The sequence below is a fragment of the Lycorma delicatula genome, chromosome 7 (assembly GCF_047948215.1).
Source record: "Lycorma delicatula isolate Av1 chromosome 7, ASM4794821v1, whole genome shotgun sequence".
In the NCBI taxonomy this organism is placed as follows: Eukaryota; Metazoa; Arthropoda; class Insecta; order Hemiptera; family Fulgoridae; genus Lycorma; species Lycorma delicatula.
Genome location: NC_134461.1, coordinates 34389839 through 34405115, shown reverse-complemented (window position 1 = coordinate 34405115; position 15277 = coordinate 34389839). Strand labels below are relative to the sequence as shown.

Sequence of the window (15277 nt, the reverse complement as noted above, 5' to 3'; positions counted from 1 at the left end):
CTCTGAAGTATTATCTGAACGGTAGTTACCGGAGGCTAAACAGGAAAAAGAAAAGGTATATACCGGTAGGATAACCGATAAAAGTATAAAATTATCGAATTTTGTAATTAAAAAAATCTGTTTTTAGTTTATTTCCATGTGTAATCTTTTCACTATTAAAATAAATACTATAAATAAATAAAACAGTAAATACTATAAAAATAAATAAATAAAATTGATACTGTTAATATAAAAGAATAAATTAAATACTATTAAAATAAATAAGTATTTATGTTAACAGTGGAAATAAGTAACTCATGCCAGGAAATCAATTTTTTATTGGTAGTATATTTTTCGGTGTTTTTTTATTTTATTTTCTTCCATTTAACTTAGTAAACATAGACAAATCAAATAATTTTCTCTCTTTTAAAGCTTTTTTTTGTAGTTTATTAATTTTTTTAATAATAATATTACAATAAAATTTCATCATAATTCATCCCCCCACAAAACAAAAAAAAAATCTTAGATAACGTTTTAATAGCTGTAGGTTTTTCAATGGATTTATTAAAATTTTTTTCCAATTTAGCTCAGTAAACGATGAAAACAATCAAAACTTTCTTAGAAGGTGATTTTGGGTGTGGGGGAGCAGAAAAAAGTAAAAAAATATCGATTTTTTGAATTTTTAAAACTTTTTCATGTTTCATTATTTTTCCACTATATAAAAATAAAAAATCAATGTTCAGGAAAGTATAACGACTTTGTTGTTTTTTTTTATAAATTGTGTTGTTTTTTTTTTTCTGTAACTGATGATGATGATGGATGCATTCAAACACATTTTGTTTAAAAAAAATTTAATTAAAAATATATTTAAAAACCCTTAATAAATTTTGATTGAATAAACAGATTTTTATGGAATTTGGCGCAGAAACTCATGCATACAGAGCAATTTGTTGGTAAACGTTTGGAGTTAATATTTCCAGTAGTTAGGAAAGATAGTTTTTTGCGGTGATTTTTTTCTAAATTTTACAAACGTAACCCCACTTTGTATTAAGCTCAGTACATGCGTACATACACCTTCTTACCATTTAAAAAAAAATTATCCCAAGATTCTCCCCATTTGCCAAAAATAGAAAAAATTATTTTTTTATTTATTACATATTTTTAATCGATTTTTTTTTGTCTTCCTAGGTATAGTAATAACCCACCGGGTTGATCTAGTGGTGAACGCGTCCTCTCAAATCAGCTGATTTGATAGTCGATTATTTTATTTTTACTTTACTAGTAAAGTCAATTATTTTTACATGGATTTGAATACTAGATCGTGGATACCGGTGTTCTTTGATGGTTGGGTTTCAATTAACCAAACATCTCAAAAACGGTCGAGCTGAGACTATACAAAGACTACCCTTCATTTACACTCATACATATCATTCTCTGAAGTAATACCTGAACGGTAATTATCGGAGGCTAAACAGGAAAAAGAAAGAAAAATATTAAAATTGACCGTTATTACATTCAATTTCCTAATCATTTGGCACCGTTGGTATTAATATAATTTGTATAAATTAAAAGTTTCGACTTACCAACAATTTTCAATATATGTCCTAGTATTTTCGGATTCACCACTCCATCAGGGACTTCATAGAAGTCGTAATTCAAAACTCATACACGCCACTTCTCCATGTATAATTGTATTTTTAATTAAAATTGTTAGTTCGCAGTAGACGATCGTCAAAAAATTAAAAATAATTTATAGCTTAATAAGAATGTAACGTCATGTGGGTAAGATGTTTACTACTCTTATTTTTAATTTTTTGACGAGCGACTATTGTCAAAGTAACAATTTTAATTTAAAATATAATTATACATGAAGAAGTTGGGCGTATGTTTTGAATTATATCTTCTATGAAGTCGCTGATGATGGAGTGGTGACTCCGAAAGTACTAGGACATATATATTGAAAATTCTTGGTAAGTGGAAACTTTAATTTATACAAAGTATTGTATCATTCATGAAGTGCAGGGTCGTTAAAAGTAATAATACTTGCGGAAAGTGAATGGTATGAACTTCAGACTTTTCTAATGTTATCTTGTTATTGCAATATCAGGTTCTAGAGATTATTATAACGTTTTCAGTAAATTGGACAGTATTCTGGTATTTATAATTTAATTGTATTTAAACAAATTGTGTCCTTTTTATTTGTGCTACTATTCAGTATGTTGTATCTATTTATTCTATTTTCAATGATTTTGGAGTAGTAAATTGTATTTATAAGAAATTTTTAGTTTGCTCTCACAATATCCTGGTCGAACCGTGAACACGTGACGTACTTCCTGAAAGTCAGTGCATCCATTCTACGGCAAAAAAATTTCTTTTAATTTTTTTTACAATTATTAATAAAAATAATATAATACCCCAATCCTCATATATTAATATTAAATCTGGTTACGCATAAAAAATGATGTCATACATATTTATACAGTTTTTTTAGAATTGATATACAGAAAGAATAATCTATGACACTTTTAATCAATATCTACCATCAATCGAAGACGTGATAATACATGTTATACTAAATTTCAAAACTAATTTTCTTAGTATGTACGCTTAAAAATATATTAAACGAATCGATGTTTGTAAATACTGATTTTAAAAAATTACAGAATTTAAAATTAAAATAATAAAATGTTAGAGTATTTTCTTTCAATAATAATATTATTTTGTGTATCAACAAAACGTGATTAAAAAGGGTTCATTATTTTTTATCAATATATCTTAAAAACTAAAAGCATATATATTTATTTATTACGCTCTTTTTAAATAATTTTAACCTACTTTAAAAAAAATGAACGGCTCTACAAAGTAAACAATTTTTTTTTTAATTCTTTGTTAAATTATGAGATTTAGTAGAGTCAAATTAAAAGCATTTATCAAAAACTACTAACCATTAATTCTACACTGATTTATAAAAAAGTGGAAGTTTTGAGTTGAAAAGATATTTTGTTTTACTTCGTAAGTCGCTCTTATTATTATTTTAAATTTATTTTAAGCGTTATAGCTTTAATTTTATTTAAAATACGGCTAAACCTACAAAACTCCCTATTGTATAAAAAATAATCGTTTGCAAATGCAAAGCATAAATTTGTTTAGTGGCAAAAAATAATTCAAAGAAACAAGATAGAAATTACCAAACATGAGCTAATGCTGTTTGAAATTTGGAAATAATTTTTTTTTGTATAATACTTTCTTTTAAAAGGCCGGTCAATAAATCAGCAATTATAAAAAAATGTTAAAACTTACTTATATCGAATGTTTGGAGTATCGAAGCTCTTACTATGTGGCGTGCAATACGGCTAAATATATACCAAAGGCTGAACAGTTCAGGTGAAAGCGCTCGGTTGTATGTACAGTTTCAAAGCTGCAGAAATAGATAAAATTTATTTTTACAAAGGTTTTTAACTATTTTTTTTTTATTTCATGTAAAAATGTGTAGAAAAACAGAATAATTTCAGATTTAATACTATTACGATATAAAATCTACACTAAACAACATAGCCAATAAAAAAGATAAATATTAAAAATATTTTCAAACAATGCATCACTGTGGTGGAGTGGTAGAACGAATCATCCAGAGGTCCAGGGTTCGAATCCAGATTCAAACAATACTAATTTCCATTTTCACATTCCCATCTAGAATCTTCTGTAGTGAATTAATTCATCAGTAAAAAAAATATATATATATACACAATTTGTTGTAAAAAAAGGTTTTATTTAAATAAAGTATAAAAAGCTTATAACGGAAAACCAGAGGATTTTTCTCAAAAAATATATTAACACAATCATTTTAATTCGTCATTTTGAGAAAAATTAGGATTGAACATACATAAAAGAAATTTTAAAAAAACCCGATCTAATTGAAAATTGACCTTTTTTTAAGTATGTTAAAAAGAAACATATTTCTGAATAACGAAATATCCTTTGTTTAAAATATTAAACAATTCGTTTATTATTATTAAAAAAAAATATCGAAAACTCCCCAATAATTGTTTATTATTCCTTTTTCTTTTTTCTTTTTACTTCCTCGTACGAAGTAAAGGTAGTATTGTGATCGCAAAACATTTTTTTTTTATTTCAACGAAAATATCCAATTTGACCATCCCTAAATTCATTTTGACTAGTTTCGATGTGATGTCTGTACGTACGTATCTCGCGTAACTCAAAAACGTTTAGCCGTAAGATGTTGAAATTTTGGATTTAGAACCTTTGTAACATCTAGTTGCGCACCTCCCCTTTTGATTGTAATTGACTGGACCAAAAGTGTCCAAAAAAGCCCGAAATCCAAACAATTTGGATTTTGGATTTTTTCTTAACTGCAGTAATAAGCCCTCATTAAGAGCTTTTCAACGATATAAGTGGTACTTATATTCAATGGTTCCAGAGTTTTAGCCAAATAAAAATATAATTAATGAAATATTTGGATTTTAAAAGGGGAAGGCTTCGCATCACTTCCTCTCCTTTTTTTTAATTTAAATATATTGATTTATTAAAAATTATTATTAACCTCCGATTGTAAAGACTTTTTAAAACAAACAATAATTCAATAATAACAATAAAGAGAAAAATGAAAAAATATCAGAAGTTATATAATTTTATGTAATTTTAATATTAAAAAATGTGTATATGTAATTTAATTGGCGTACAAGTAAGTCATGTAGTATCCATATCAGATTTTTTTTAAAGTATATATGTAATTAGTATTTATTAACTAATTATCAGTAAATAATTTTACAAGCAAAATGCTAACTATATGTACAATTTATAAAGACTTTACAGTCTAATTAGATTCTGTATATTTATACATGTTTATATATTATAGTAATTTTCATGCTTGTTAACAAATACAATCAACACTTACCTGATTTAATCAATGCAAATCGTTAATTAATTAATTAACGGTAACCATGCTCTATACTTAAGTTCATCTTCCTTTCAACTAAATGTTTATTAACTATCCACAAAGAAGAGTGTAGGTTTTTTTTTTTATAAATACACAAAAAATTATACTGCAAATACATACGTTGGAAGAATATTTTTTCACAATAAAGAAAATTAATTAAATAAAATTAAACAGGTATTTTTACGTTCGAATTTGTCTAGAAATTTATATTTCATAAGTTATAAACGCCTTTTAAAATTTTATAAAACCTGCAATTTTTTTTTATCATCTATTTATTCCCTAACAACAGGCGACAGATAAACAATAATATTCATTTATATTACTTTTTTAAGTAGAGTTAGAAAAGTGCCGCCTTCCGTGGCGCGAGTGGTAGCATCTCGGCCTTTCATCTGGAGGTCCCGGGTTCGAATCCCGGTCAGGCATGGCAGTTTTACACGTTACAAATCATTCAACTCATTCTCTGAGCCAATACCTAACGGTAATCCCAGAGGTTAAAAAAAAAATGTTTGAAAAGTACCGGTCAAAAAATACGTTAGAAAAGACTAATCGGTAATGAAATCTAGAATCTGTTTATTTATTATATTAATTAATTGATACACAACAGAACAAATCTACTTATAGTGCACCTACACATATGCATATACAATCATAATAATACAGAGCGAGTCAAAAATATGGAAACCCCTCAACATCTTTAAAACTGTTCCAGATAAATACTGTAACTTTCAAGATAAGATATCGGGTCAAATACTTTATCTTTTGACGAGGAATAGAATTTCAACCACTTTTCGGGGGGGGGGGGTCCAGGGCTTGTAACTTAAAACATTTTAAATGGTAACTTTGTGTGATATATCGTTTAAATGTCTTTTTAAGACAAGAAAAATAGTATAAATAAAAAATTGGTACGATGTCTAAACTGAAAATGGTGGCAGGATAATATTTGGATTCTGAAAAACATTACATGGATAATTTAAGGAAATAAATGTTATCGCAAATAAATAAATTTATAAAAATAGATGAAAAATCATGAAACCGAATCAAAATTCTCAGTACATTTTTTTACTAATGAAAATGTAAATATTTGTAAAATATTTATAAAAGTTGAAATATACTTCTTATTCCACGCATAGGCATCCTACAGGTAAATTTCTTAGAAGGTTCCTATTTACTTTTCTTACTTCCTTACTTCCGTATTTCTTAATTTTCTTCCTTCTAGATTATATTTAATAGCTTCTAGAGGGATCCTTCCTGATCTCTCTAGCAAAAGGCATTTATATCACTATAAATGCCGTGATGGCATTCATCTTCTTCCCAAACTTGTATATTACGTTTTTATTCTGATGATTAAAACTAGGATTCCCAATTTTCCATGAATATTCTTATTTCGGAATCTATTCCGCTGCACCCTTTAATAGTTTGAAGAAATCTCATTACAACTTACTGCAATTTGCTTCCTTCCCTAGTTCATAACGGCTAGACCTTACTACTGTAAGTCAGAATTGTATAAAATCAATAGGTTTTAGCTATGTGACGGTTTCGGTCGCCACGCCATCTCCTCCGTACAATAAATAAACCAGCACGAAAAAAAATAATAACTCGACGCTATTTTGTTTTTTCGAATTTAGAATTCTTTTTTTTTTTTTTAATAGTAAATAAAACTGAGGTTAGGTTGGATAGTAACATAATGAATATAGTTTTCTAATTTTTATAACTAATTATTACATGAAACAATCGAAAGTGTACTGTATAGAAAATATCATATTATATACTTACATATCACAAAAATACAGTTTTTTGAGATTACGTAGTTTTAAGATTACGTTATTTTTCTGATTTTTCGCCGCATATAAAAAAGAAAGAATAGCTTTTAAAAACTAATTCTAAATTCAGTTTATTGGTTAAAATTTCTATATAAGACAAATAAATAGAAAGACATCGAAGTTTTCTATATAAAACCCTTGATATTAAAATAAAATTCAATCCTTATAAAATTTATGCTAAAAAAAAATTGGATTAATGAATCTTAAAAAAAAATAAAGAAAGATTTTGCTACTTTTATGCCTCATAACGCTTACTTTTTTCTTTTTGTTGCTCGCTTATCTAACTTTTTCTTTTTTTTTCTTTTTCCTGAAGAAGCTAAATCACATGAAGAGAGGTCCCCGACGAAACCCGTTATTAAAGCATTAAAAGGTTCAGCACTTCATGTATAGGAAAAACACTTTTTATAGTTTGTCCAAGTAAAGTTCAAAACTTAACATAGTACTAGAAATAAATTACAGGAAGAAAAAATAAAAATAATGCCATCAGTACCGATATATGAAAACGAACTATAAATAAAGAAAACAACAAATATTCATTGGGAAATAAAAATAACTGTAATTCATAGACTATCAAAGTGACGTTCGCTAGACAGTGAAAGAGTAGTTCTGTTCCCACTCCTCTCTTTTTCTTGTTTAGCCTCCGGTAACTACCGTTTAGATAATTCTTCAGAGGAAGAATGAGGATGATATGTATGAGTGTAAATGAAGTGTAGTCTTGTACATTCTTAGTTCGGCCATTCCTGAGATGTGTGGTTAATTGAAACCCAACCACCAAAGAACACCGGTATCCACGATCTAGTATTCAAATCCATGTAAATATATCTAGCTTTACTAGGACTTGAACGCTGTAACTCTCGACTTCCAAATCAGCTGATTTGTGAAGACGCGTTAACCACTAGACCAACCCGGTGGGTTCGCTTATCTAACTTATTTTTATCGAGACAGAAAAGAAAAGAGACTGAATAAATGTTAATCTATTTCCATTTCAGAACGGTACTGTAAAATCATACATCGAAAACCTATCTCCAAATTGAAGTACCATTCAATTACATCACACAAAAAACGATTTTTTTTTTTTTTTAACTTTAAACCAAAGCAATAAAATATTTGTAACAACAAATATTTTATTTTTATTAGTAATGATTTTTTTTTTTTTATTTTTCCATTAAATATTTTTTTTTTTTTTACTAATGAATTTAAGTAAACTTATCTTGTTCAAACAAAAAATAGGTGTTAATATTTTTTAGAAGATATTTTTTATAACTTTTTTATATTGATAAATTTTATGACAGTTCATAATATTTATATTTTACAAATAGTCAAGAAAAATTTATTAATTTTTTTTTTTTAATTTAAAAATATCTGGGTTAAAAGAAAGAATCTCTAATAAAATATCTATCCATATGCACCGAAGTTTTAAGAAAACGTATTCAACCTCGACGATGATTAAGAGTAATAGAGTTCACAATAATTTGCAGTTGAACATAAAAATCTAGCACTAGTTATTCTCCCCTAACTTGTTTAGCTGAGAAGAAATTTCACAAAAATGTTATCTTAATATAGGTACTACTAGATAAGATTAAGGTACAACAAAATATCTTGGATTTTCCATAGTTTTTTCGATAATTCAATTCTGATTAGAAATTAATGAATCTACGACGTACAAAGATACATTCGCTAAACAGTTTACCTCGATCTTATTTGATAAATGAAACAAAAGCGAATCAATTGTTAGAAAAAGTTAGATGCTGATAAAATAAATACAACTAATAAAAGTTAAAAAAAAAACGTTATCGACCATGTTTACGTAATCACGTTACAACCAATCAGAAATTGAGGTTGAAATGAATATAACTACAATCTTTAAAGTTCCTTTTAATTTACGCTAAAATAAAATTGAATAATTAACATTAAATTGAGATTAAAGAAAATTATCAATTTGTATAAATACTTTCTACCTTTAAAATAATATAATTTAAAATTAAATAATCAATTGCATTAGGAAATTTGAACAATTAATAGTCGGCTTCCGTGGCGCGAGTGGTGGCGTCTCGACCTTTCATCGGAAGTCCCAGGATTCGATTCCCACCGGACAGGTATAGGTCATTTTCACACGCTACAAAATTGTCATTTCATCTTATCCTCTGAAGCAATATCTAACGGTGATCCCGGAGGCTAAAAAAAAAATGGTGGCATCTAAATATTTCGAGCGGAGGTCCCGGGTTTCTCGGTCAGACATGGCACCTTTTCATACGCTGCCGATTTCCACCGGGCTAAAGACCATAAGCGTTGATGTTCACTCTTTCATAACGAAAAAATGTTTTGGATCTCATATTATTATTTTTTTTTTTTTTTGAAAGATATTCAGTAAAATCCATAGAAAATCACAGATAATTAACTTCAGAAAACTACTAAAATTAAGAAAGAAAATGTTTTCGTTTTATGATTTTACATAGTAATAATAATATACAAACATATATATTAGCCCGCGCTCACATACATATATATTAATATACAAACATATCATAAAACTAAACAAAAAATATTCTTAGCAAAAATGGCAATTGTAAACAATTAATATCTAATCGAATTGAGCGTAAAGTGGAGGACATGAAAACGGACACAAAATTACATAAATTTTCTGCCATAACATGGCTATTTTTTAACCGATTTAAAAAAATAAAATTTCACTTTATTCAAAATAAAAGTCTTTATATTTTAGCCAATAACCTACATTTTATAAAACTAATATTTATGGAAATATAACCGATTGAAAAATAAACATGGATTATTTTTTTCTTCGCGAGTGTAATTTGCGAAGGTATTTAAGTCCTGATTTTGCTAATTACTTACTTCCTTCCTTTTTCCTGTTTAGCCTCCGGGGATCACCGTCAGTTATTACTTCAGAGGATGAAAGAGTGTAATGAATATGAGGATGTATAAGTGTAAGTATAGTCTTGTACAGTCTCAGGTCGACCATTTCTGAGATGTGTAGTTAATTGAAACCCGACTACCAAAGAACACCGGTATCCACAATTCAAATCCGTATAAAAGTTACTGCCTTTACTGGGACTCGAACGCTGAAACTCTCGACTTCGAAATCAGCTTTTTTGGGAAGACCAGTTCGCCACTAGACCAACTCGGTGGGTCAACCAAGCCGTTTACTAAATATCAATCTGATTCCTCTATCCGAACTTGAGATTTTTACATAAAAATAACAAAATGGCTAACAATGGGAGAACGAAGCAGAAATTGCCATTTTTCCTAGGGATATTTTTTGTTTAATTTTACAAATTAAATCCGTAAAAGTATAGCCAGTCCACCATTTTACAACTATTCTCTCTCTCTCTCTCTGCGCGCGCGCGCGTGTGTGTGTATTAACAGGCGTTTAGCTAGTAGTTTATAATATTAAAAAAATACGTTGTTTTTAATTACAACTGGAAACGATGCAGGTACGGAACTGTTTTTTTTAATATTTAAAAACTTATTTTGTATTGCATAATCCTTGAGAAATAACATATTGTAGATTCTGCAACTGATGTTTTATTAAAAAAAAGTTTGACAACAAAGTTGTAATACTTATCTGGCATTGGTTATTTATTCTTATGTAGTGAAAAAATAATGATACATGAAAATAAAACAGAAATTTAAAAAAAATTCAATACATCGTTATTTCTAAACTTTGATCAGCTTCTCCGAACCCAGTGTTGCTCCCAAAGAATTTTTTTAGGTCACTCGCACAAGTACTATATCTAGGACAAAAAAAAAATCGGTTAAAAGATGTGAAATAAATAAAAAGGCAGCTTTTTTCGATTTTTGGGAAAGGAGGAATTTCGGGGAATTTTTTTTTTTAAATGGTGACATGCATGTATGAGCTTAATATAAAAAGGGGTTATGTTTACAAATATTTAAGAAAGTTGGCTCCAAAGAAACTATTTATCTCACTACGCTGAAGATATTACCCCGAACTTTTACCAACAAATTGATGCATATACAGAGGGGTCCTAAAAAATGTGCTCACTGTTTGTAATTAAATAATATCTAAACAAAAAGACTTACACTCACTAATCTAATGTGTAGTACAGTGTAAGGTATTAAATTTGTCGTGGTAGGTGGAGCTGGTAATTTACGCCGCGTATACACGGGTTGTTGGTGGTGAAACGAGGCAGTCGTATTAGCCAGTGCAGCAGAAGACAGTCGAGTAGCAACAATGGCTGAGGTTCGCTTATCGTTTGAAGAACACAAGGCTGTACTGAAATGGTACTGTAAGTGCGAGAACTTTCAGGAGGTACAATGGCAGTGGCAGTGGCAGAGAGAGTTTAGAACACCGCTACCAACACATCGAACAATTGTCCGCATTCACGATAAATTCGAAGCCAACGGAACTGCTATAGATGTTCACAAAGAAAGATCCGGTCGACCACGAACAGCTACAACCGCGCGAAATTGAGGTGAGCCGGTCAAGTGTAAGACGCATTCTGAAAAGTGCGAAATGGAAAGACTGCTGAACGCGATGAATGAGGACGACCCAGATCGAAGGATGAAGTACTCTGAATGGTTTCAGCTCAAGGTTGGCGAGGGTGAGGAATTTGCAGGGAAGTTGGTGTGGTCTGAAGAGGCGCAATTCAAACATAACGGTACTGTGAACCGCCGCAATTGAATCTACTGGGCTTCTGTAAATCCTCACGCTCATGTGGACAGGGCAGTGTACCTACCATCTACCGTGAATTGCTGTGTGGTGTGGTATATCAGTGCCTGGTTTGACTGGTTCCTTCTTCTTTGAGGGTACTGTAACAAGGCGTATCTTGATATGCTTCGGACAAGGATTTTGCCTGCCATCCAAAACCCGTATGGTGATGAAATTTTTTACGTAAAACAAGACGGAGCTCCGCCTCACTACCATCGAGATGTCAGGTTGTATTTCGATAAAATTCTACCGGACGGTGGGCGGGTCGAAGAGAGGCTGCTGAGTACCCACCTCGGTCTCCTGATTTGACACCGCTGAACACCTACCTCTGGGGGACCTTCAAGAATAACGTGTATCGATAAAAACCAGCAACAATCGACGTGCTTAATGAAAAAAATCGTAGTTATGTACTCTCATTACGCCAGACACACTAACAGCCGTAGTTTTGTGTGCAGTTCAGCGCCATGGGCGTTGTATAGAAGCTGCTGGTGGTCATTTCGAATACATACCATAACTCTGTCTCTCAGTGCCATAAATTATCACGTCAAGTCAAATTTGTCACTTTATCACGAGATATGGACTAGCAAACAATGAATACATTATTTTGGACCCCTCTGTACACGAGTCTCTGCATTTTTTTTTTTTAACATCCGGATCCATCGTTAGACGTTCTTCAGAGGATGAAGATGAATGATTTGTAACGTGTGTGAAAATTACATGCCTGACCGGGATTCAAACCCGGGACCTCCGGATGAAAGGCCGAGACGCTACCCCTCGCGCACGGACACCGGCACGAGTCTCTGAATTAAATTTCATCATAATCACTTTACTCTGTGAAACGTTATTAAGGTTCATGCACGCCAAAACTTACGTACATAAGAATATTACCATTACTTTTTTTATTTTTTGTGGTTCCTGTATCATGAAACCTTAAAAATTGAAAAAACCGTACCTCATTAGTTGACTCGTTATCATACTTTCCTTTTTGCAGCATAGATCTAGAACTACGTTACCAGAAAATAAACAGGAAATTAAAAAAAAAGAAAAAACATTTTTGTAATAATATAAATAATATCAGTAGTTTTGAACAGTTTTAAAAAATCTATAATTCAATTTTTTCATTTTTCAAAATTCCCTTTCCAATATTATTATATTGAATTTTTAAGCTTTTATCCAAAACATCATTAATATTTTCTGAATTATTTAAAAGCCAGGGGGTCGCAATTATCATTACCTAACAAGCAATTGCTATACTCAGCGGTCCTGAAACCGATTTGGACGTACAGAATCCAACTCTGAGGCACTACAAGTGAGAGTAACATAGAAGTCGTACAGCGGATTCTAGAACAAACTATTGAGAAAGGTAAAGAAGCGCTGTAATTTTCAAAAAACACAGAAACACACGATTATCTGGGATTGCCAACCGTTCCAGAGGAAACACGGCGATTCGGTACAAGATGCAAAATGAGACTGAATAAACATGTGAACTGACTCGCGGTTACATTCTGAATAACAGTGATGGCGTTAGGTGCCTAAAGCGACTACATACATTACATCTATAAGATCTCATAGATTTGAGGTGAATAAGCTACCCTAGATTCTATACCTTAGAATTTGGTCAAAATTCTTCATTTCGTTTCGCCACTTACTTTTGTTGATTTTTTTATATGTTTTATTGTTTCTTTGTTTGATTAGTAATTCTTTTTGTAATTAATAAGACTTTTTTTTTTACCTTTTTCTTTGTTTTTTTATGTTCTGAACTTTATCAATGTTCCTTAGACTCATCTTTGTATGTACTTACTAGCCGTAGCCCGCGACTTCGTCCGCGTGGGATTATTCACTCGTTACAAATAGTATTTCATTGTGAAAATTGATTCGCAAAAATTAACGACTATATGATACATAGCTGAAACCCGCGACTTCGTCCGCGTCGGAATCACTTAATTTATTGAATATAGCTGCCCGGTCCGGCTTCACACGGTTTTTGTACCCATTTAAAAAATAAGATATTTGTTGCAGTCGTTCAGGGTTTTGGGCCACTTGTTCAGCCGTTTCTGCGGTAAAATACACCCTTTGGCCGTTATCTAAGTGGACGGCTAACTGCAAGACTGTAGGATGTCGCTCGTGAATGGGAAATTCTAAAATTCGCCAAACAGCTTCGGATGTACTTATGTACCGGCCATTTACATAGTTTTCCACTTCATCGTTTGGGTTTTTGACGCTAAAAGTAGCTTGGTCAGATCCTTTATTGATATATTTACAAATGTATTTGATGGCTTGAACTGAGTGGCAGTACTCGATATTTATGTGCGCGTTAAACGTCCTACACAATAATGGAGAATAAGGGACAATCCACCTATTATCTATATATAAAGTACTTCCTCTGATATTTAGCGTAACGCTCTGGCCTCCATTTTCGGCGTCACGATGACGATAAACTGGATATCCGTCCTCTCCGGTTTGGGTATCGTTGACGAAATGTCGAGGGTACTTTTTTGTGCAGATACCGTTTTTCATACATGGTGCTGTTAAGTTATGCTCTCCGCATGGACCGTGCACCATATTTTTAGTCACGATATCGTACAATATCGGGTCGTTTTATTGGTTGGGCAGTTCCGCAACTATGACACTATCAATTTCGTCTGGCTGGATTTTTCTTTCTAGCCAAAACAGCAAATGACAGTGAGGTAAACCCCGCTTCTGCCACTCCACACTTGCCATGTAACATTTCACTTTGCCGAATATTTCATCTTTTGTGAATAATTTATGAATTTTTCATCTTTAAATGAAATACCCTTGAAATTATTTTTATTGCCCTAGCCTTAAACTATTTCTAGAAAGTTGAGATCTTAATCTTTTGGGCATTTTGAAATGATAAAAAAAACTAAATACTACATCAACTAATACTAAATTATTTGCTTACATGTTGAACAGGAATTAGTCTATATGAAGTGGTGATTAAAAAATTATAAAAAATTCAAAATATTTTTAAGGAAAAATATTCGATATCGCACACAACCGCTGCGTAGGAAGCCACTTTATTTTGTGACATTGACTCCCCTCCCGCAGTGACGCTTAGGTCACATGCTGCTGCCTAGCTAGCCGAGCGGGTTGTGGGCGGGGCGAGGGAGCATTGGCAGGCGGAGGTGGGGACGCGAGCGTCTAGAGAGACACGACGACGTACAGTTGCCAGTTACTGAATTACGAAGATATAAAAATTAAAATATATTGCTTAAATAACGCGGTAAAAAGTAGCTTATGTTCATCAGGGATAATGTCGGCTTCTAATGGAAAAATAATTTTTCAAATCGGTCCAGAAGTTTCAGAGCCTATTCAATACAAACAAAGAAACAAATCTTTCCTCTTTATAATATTAGTGTAGATTAATGTTTATTATATATTTATGTATACATCTGTATACAGATCATCCGTGAACAGATGTATACATATGTATACTATACAGTTCTTTGAGGTATTTCAATGGAAAGCCTTCTCTGTTAACGCAATTAAGTCTAATAGTGCCCACAACTGTAATCCATAGGATAACCTTGCGTGAAATAAAAAATGCACTGATTCACCTTATAAAAATTACTTTATATTTATTTGTTTACTTTTTTCGATATTAATTATATTATGTTTTACATTGTTGTGTCGTATAAATGAAATGAGATGAATATCCTTTGTTTTTAATGTACGAGTGAGCAGTACAATAATATTAATGAAATATGTATATTAACATCACCTGTACTTGGCTAACTAGATATAGTGAAAAAGAAGAAAATGAAACTGTACTAAAATATATCATAATAAATAATTAATTAACATATGGAGCTG

The 15277-nt window shown here is 31.1% G+C and overlaps 1 protein-coding gene and 1 long non-coding RNA gene across 2 annotated transcripts in view; one reads left to right on the top strand and one right to left on the bottom strand.

Moving 5' to 3' along the window:
- Nucleotides 1-15277, top strand: part of Ms (neuropeptide receptor myosuppressin) — a 193463-nt gene that overhangs the window by 99958 nt on the left and 78228 nt on the right. The window lies entirely within an intron of this gene.
- The window catches only part of LOC142328098 (uncharacterized), a 135566-nt gene that overhangs the window by 97832 nt on the left and 22457 nt on the right, over nt 1-15277 (bottom strand). The window contains exon 2 of the long non-coding RNA XR_012757187.1: nt 3280-3397. This is a non-coding gene — a long non-coding RNA (uncharacterized LOC142328098). The remainder of the gene's footprint in view (nt 1-3279; nt 3398-15277) is intronic.